This window comes from Netta rufina, assembly GCF_964035555.1.
Source record: "Netta rufina genome assembly, chromosome: 2".
NCBI classification, from domain to species: domain Eukaryota; kingdom Metazoa; phylum Chordata; class Aves; order Anseriformes; family Anatidae; genus Netta; species Netta rufina.
In genome coordinates this window covers 109,258,693-109,265,005 of record NC_140124.1, presented here as the reverse complement: position 1 = coordinate 109,265,005, position 6,313 = coordinate 109,258,693, and positions in this window count along the sequence as shown.

The window sequence follows — 6,313 nt, the reverse complement described above, 5'->3', positions numbered from 1 at the left end:
AAATGTTTGATCAAACCATTTGTCCCTGTAGAGAAATGAGAGCTGTAGGGGCATCTGTTCCTCAAGGGGAGGCAGACAGAGCTCAGCATTTGTTCAGTCTGGAAGGGGCCACCTGATCCATCCACTTGTGTGTGTTGGCTGGCCAGATAGCACGCACACAGGTCCAGGCCAGCCACAGCTTGGCTTCCCAAAAGATTTAGGGGCACTGAAGGACACTGGAGGAAGTTATCTGTGTTGCAGTGGTCGGAAGCATGGGCAATGTAAGAGGAACTGGAGGCATGGGGCAGAGCAGCGTGCTTGTGAGGACAGAAAGAAGGAAAGGGAGAATGCAACAAGAAACGTAGAGGCTATGGGATGCAAGCCTGTGGTCCAGCCCCTATGGAGCAAACCAGCCATCGTGGGGCTCCTGTGCTCAGCACAACCCCATCTACATCCAGCTGAAATCTGAGAGAAGTGGCCATACATCAAAAGCAAAACTGAGCACTCTTCATGACTCTGTATATTTCCTGGCATAGACAAAGCACAGGAGAAAAACCAGACGATGCACACAGTCACAGACATTAGTTCAAAAGGGTTAAGGAAACGCAGTTTTTGACTTTAAAAGCTCCAAAGGAACCTTAAGGCTGGAAGTAGGAATAAGAAGGGTCCAGGGACATGCCAATAGCTGAGATGATTGCATTCCTAGTAATAAACCAAGGGGCTCTGATTTAATCTATGGAATGACCAGACACAGAAGGAATTCCAGTGGAATTTTTCTGCCTGCAGAGCAGTGGATGGAGCATGCAGGACGAACAGCGTACTGAGAGGGGGCACAAGGTTGTTGAAAAAAGTGCTGTGGAGTTTATCTAGAAACTCAGAGAGGGACATGCTTAATTAGAAAGGACTCCTAGCTTCCTTCAGTCCCAAAATGTCTCTTACTCACTATTAGCAGCTCAGCAGGGGTGGTATGATACGATTACTCATTAGGTAAAGGAATGTCAAACCTTTGCCCTAAGAGGGGACTAAAATTGTCACTCAGACTCAATCTTGCATCTTTTCATGGGCCCGAGCAGTACTGAAACAAGGATCACAGAGCTAGGCTCTTTTTTTTTTTTTCTTCTTTTGAAACCAAAAGCTTGCTCCTGCTTCTGTGTGCTGAGCTGTCATGCACGCGCAGTCCTGTTTGCTACATAAGACTGAGAAGGACTAGTCTCTACATTTTCTAACAAAATCATTAGCTAGGAGACTAATAACCATATTTTATATTCTGGGCAGAGGGGAAGATGCAAACAATGAAGCTGCATAGCTTTGTGGCCAAGTCTGCACTAATGATTAATCTTTTGTATTGTTATACTGCCCTTGCTGCAGCTTCTGTGGTTTAAGGCTACAAGAGAGGTATTATTTTTTATTAGACCAAATATTTAATTGGAAAAATGGGCAAAGCTTATTAGATTTGTGTCCCTTTTTTCAACTGTGGCAGCTAGGCTAGTAAAACATATTTCCTCCCTCTACAAGTCCTGCTTTTCTGATTAAATCTCTGCAGACTAAATACTGCACTGACTTACAGCACATTCAACATTATTCCCGAGTGTCACTCTTTTCAATGACTAATAAATAAAAATATCAAGTTAATGTACATCAAAGGCATTTAGAATAAAATCTTCAAATTAAACGGGAACATATGTAGCTCATATATCTTTATTTGAATAAAGAATATGGAAAAACTAACAAAGTGTACGATTTCAGCTGATCTGTTTTCCTCAGAAAACTTTGCTGAGTAAGACACTGAAATGTTAAACTTTGTTGCTCTTTCCATTTCTGTTGCTGAAGGAATTTTCTACAATACTGTTGAATGTGTGTTGGGAAAATAACACTACTTTAGCCTCTTTTTTTATAGGACACTTTGATTCTCTTTTGTTATGCCAGAGATTTAATGTTTCTTTCGACATCGTAACGGCTGTTTTTGCAAGGATTGCCTGGGACAGCAGAAAAACAATCTTGCCAGCTCCTGTCCTCATATGCAGAACAAAAAGCTAACAGATACCAAGCAGTTTTAATGCAGCTTAGGTGGATAACAAGGAACTAAGAAAATTTCTCAAAATTCTCATAAAGAGACTGAAAAAAAAGGAAGCACAAGTTATCCAGAAATAACACCACCCTGTTTGGGACCAAACCAAAGAGCAGCATCTGAGCTTTCTTTGGGGGGCCACTGCTTGGGATCAGGTGCTCCTACAGGACAAATTCTGCAAGCCAAGTTGTTGTTTGTTTGTTTGTTTGTTTTTTTTTTTTTTTTTTTTTTTTTTTCCCCAAGACCTGTGTGGGACTGCCTCTGCTTTCCTCAGTGGAAATACCACTCGAAGGACTGAACTTGCTGCCTTTGCTTTTTCAAGGGCTCTTGAGTGGGCAGGAGAGCTATTTCCCCTAAGAAAGTGGGTTATCTGTCAGCAAGTGAGCCATCCCTCTGCAAACACTAGCTCTTTCAGAGAAGGGCTACTCTTGTGTAATCCTGTGGCTTTAGATGATTTCCACAAAAATCTCAGTTGATTCCCCAAACAGTGGACTGATAATGTTCTTTGCTCAATATATCGAAATCCAAGCCTGAGCCTGGAGAACAGGTACTTTCCATCCCTCAGTGCTTCCTTTTGTACAAGTGGTTACAGAGGCATAAGCATTAAACTCTCTTACGACTTCCTTATGAGGTTGCCCTAGTTAGAGATATATGGAAGAGCAGATTTTGCTTTTTGGAAAAATAGAACTTTTCAGCTAAAATGCATTACTTTCATCACATCATCCACACAGATAGAAAGAAAACACACTTAGAAAATATGATGAAGAAAACAGTGAAGCAGGTGGCCTAAAACTCAGAGTTATGGAAAATGTGACAATGGGCAGAAATACCTTAATTCTGGCACATCAGGCAGTGCAATTTTTCCTTTCCCAAACAACCTGGAAGAAGCTAAAATTCAGTATGAGTTGGGTGTACTAGGCAGTTTTTGCTGTATTACAGCTAGCACTCCAGGCAAAGAAGAGCAGGACAGGGCACTGCAGATGCTCGGGGTTACTTGGAAAAGAGCTAACAAGGAACTAGACACTACAGTGATAATATGCAGCCACCATCATCTGCTAGCATCACCACGCAAGCACTGAGAGGCAGGACAAGGCAGAAAATATCTTGTTCAATGGAGGGAATAAGAACAGCTGGGCAAGGACAATATGCTTACCTGTATAATGGATTTTTGGTCTGAGGAGCAAATCCCCCTGCCAGCCCCCTGCCAGATAATTTGTGGAGAACATTTGAACACTTTTGATTGCAGAGGCTATGAGGATGTCTTGCAAAATCTGTACTGGCAAGCAGAGCTACGTAACTGGATTCCTAATATAATTGCCTCCAGTTGCATATGCAAATATGTTTTCCATATACTCACAAAATGGAAGCTGTCTGTGGGCGAATCTCTGTCATTTTACCATCAGTGTCCTGGCTACTTGGAACAAAAGGGATAAGGAATGGAAGAGAAGGACCTCAGAGGGACCAGTTAATAAGTGAGAAATAGAAAAAATATGTGCTAAGGATATAGATTTGGTATTTCTGGCAAATGTCCACTTTCAAGTGGACTGCTTACATGACATGGACAAATGTTGCAAGTTGTTGACAAAATTGCATTTTTCTGTTTTCTCCATAACATGAAAAATCTTTTTTTTTTTTTTTTTTTTTTTTTAACAGTAAATCCAAACACTGAAGATTATGTTTATCAGCAAATACTGTTTAATTGCAAGCAAACGTTACAAACATCAGTTGAGTGAAGTTTACATGCTTTCTTTTTGTGTGTGTGTGCGAAAAGCAGCTGCTTTAAGTGCACATGATAGAGTAAATGCAACACTTGGAAAACTGTTGATACACATTTCTCTTTAATTTTGACTAGTGTTGAAATAAGTAGATTGTGAGGCTTTATTCTGTAAACTGCTCTTTGCTCTGACAGCAGTTATAAGTAAGCATGAATGAAGGATATGTGAGCCCTGATGAAGGATATGGCTATCTCGGTCCTAAATAACATTTGCAGGATTGTCAGAGGAGTGTCCTTCATATGGGGTTATATGTGTGAAGATTTTCCTGGCACAGAAGATAAACTCATATTGATTGCTCATGTCTTTTGGGTAGTAAAAACATTTTGTTGAAGAAGTTTCTGCCAAAAGGTCTTCTACATTCATTTCTCTGAATGAAAAAGAAATATCATCTGTAAGTTCTGAAGCTAGGACAGGAGGGAAGATCTCCCTTTAGCTGAGGGGAATGGCAAAAGAACTTTCTTTTGTGGGTATAAAAGCATGAAACTTTCTCAGACTGAAATATTTTATTTTTATGCTTGAACACTGAAAACATCTGAGAGACAACTTTGTCTTGGCCCTCCAAACATGTGGCAAAATGAGGTACATAGCTTTCATTTCTGAAACCACTTCCGTTGTTCAAGAAAACTGGAAGTGGGTTCTGGACACAGTCTGACATTAAAACAACTAAGATTTTCTAATGTCACAGAACATGATTTTTACCATTATTTCTTCAGTAAGCATTCCATTCTCAATTTCATATTTCAGTGCATATGCCTCTTCAGCGATCAAAAACATAAAGGACTGTGCACATATGTAAGAACTGAAGCCTTACTTATCATGTGTAGCGAGAACAGATGTTAGAGGTGGTTTCAGTGGTGATAAGTCATTTATTACCACTATGACCTACCTGTAACAGAAGTAGGGAGACCTTACAACTTATTTGATAGCACCTCTTATTAATCCACAGCGCCTTTAAACATGCAGCTGGTTTAGCATAAACACTTCAGACAGATGGGGAATTGTCATCTACTTTTTTTTTTTTTTTTTTTTCTCATTAATGTTCCAGTAAATTACGTGCATGTTACAGAGAAAAATGAGTCTAATCTCCTTGAGGTCTCCAGTTGTGGAAATTTACAGCTGTAGGAAACAGTTGCAGTAAGAAATAATACTACTAAAGGGAGGGTATGAATGCTAAGAGATTACAGCAAAGAACTGTGAAAAGATTATTAGATAATTTTATTGGAAAATGTGAGATCTGAGTGCCCTACAGCTCCACAGCATTGTGACATTTGATGGGGATCATTTGCATTTGATGCTTCCATGCTCCTAACATAAGAAAATGTTTCTTTTATAAAGGTTTCAGACAGCATATAGCATTAATCTTTTGCAGTTATGCAGACTAAAATGAAAGCCGTTCTCATATGCTCTTGCAGACTGGTGGCTTACATAGCTCCTTACCTGAAAAGCAGATATTTAGGACCTTGGGACGCTTGTCATAGTTGCTCATCTGTACTGTTTCGGTCACATAAAGATAGCAACTCTCAGCTTCAGTTTGTTTCCTGAGCTAGTGGCTAAAAATAATGTCTAAACATCAGTTTTTATGTAAAAAGAAAAGGCCTTACATTGTGTTTTTGTTGGGCTAAAGATTCAGAAATGGAACCATTTTCTAGGAGAGCTGAGAAGGTGAAAGTACTGCTGAGTAAGCGTTCACAGGGATATGCCCAGGTTTTTTAGTGCCACAGGTGATCACTGAGAGAAGCCATACACAGAAATATCTACATTTCAACTCCCTCTGGAAACCACAGACAACACTTTTCAGTAAGACCTGGAGAAGAATCTGTTACAAAAAGAAAAACTAAACCCAAATGCTGTCAGTGGATGTCTTCATCCTGATCTACATTCTTTACATGAAGCACTGCTGGATTAAATGGTTCATGTTGTGGATAAAATAATTAATAAACAATGATGGAATGCGAGTTCCAGGTAACTGATTGCATTTTGGACGTAGTTGATTATTTGCATTTATTTAATCTGAAAATACAAAACCTGATTTTACCTCTTTTCCACGTTTTATATCTTTCTTCCATGTGTCTGACAGAAATCAAAAGTGCATCTTTGTTTGCTGATCATCTTAATTTCATCAGATTTCATTTAATCTCTGAGCTGAGATCATAATTTGTCTGATAAGTACTTTATGTAGGGTAAGCAATGTACATAGTTTGGATTCAGACATAATCATATTCCATGGAAATTTCAACATCACTACAGGCTCCAGCTGGCAAAGGTATAGCAAAGCAACTGTCCTCATGCAGAAAGCAAAGTAACAACATTTTCTGAAAAAAGTCTCAATTTCATGTCTCCTGTTTTGTTCAGCTGGGCAGAAAACCCCTCCCCAGATTTAAGAAATATAACATAAATGACAACTATTGTATTTTCATTTTGGAAAGGTTCATCTGGTTTAACCTCTTCTGTATGGAAATTTGTACCTGCCCCTTGTATTCCAGACAAAAGA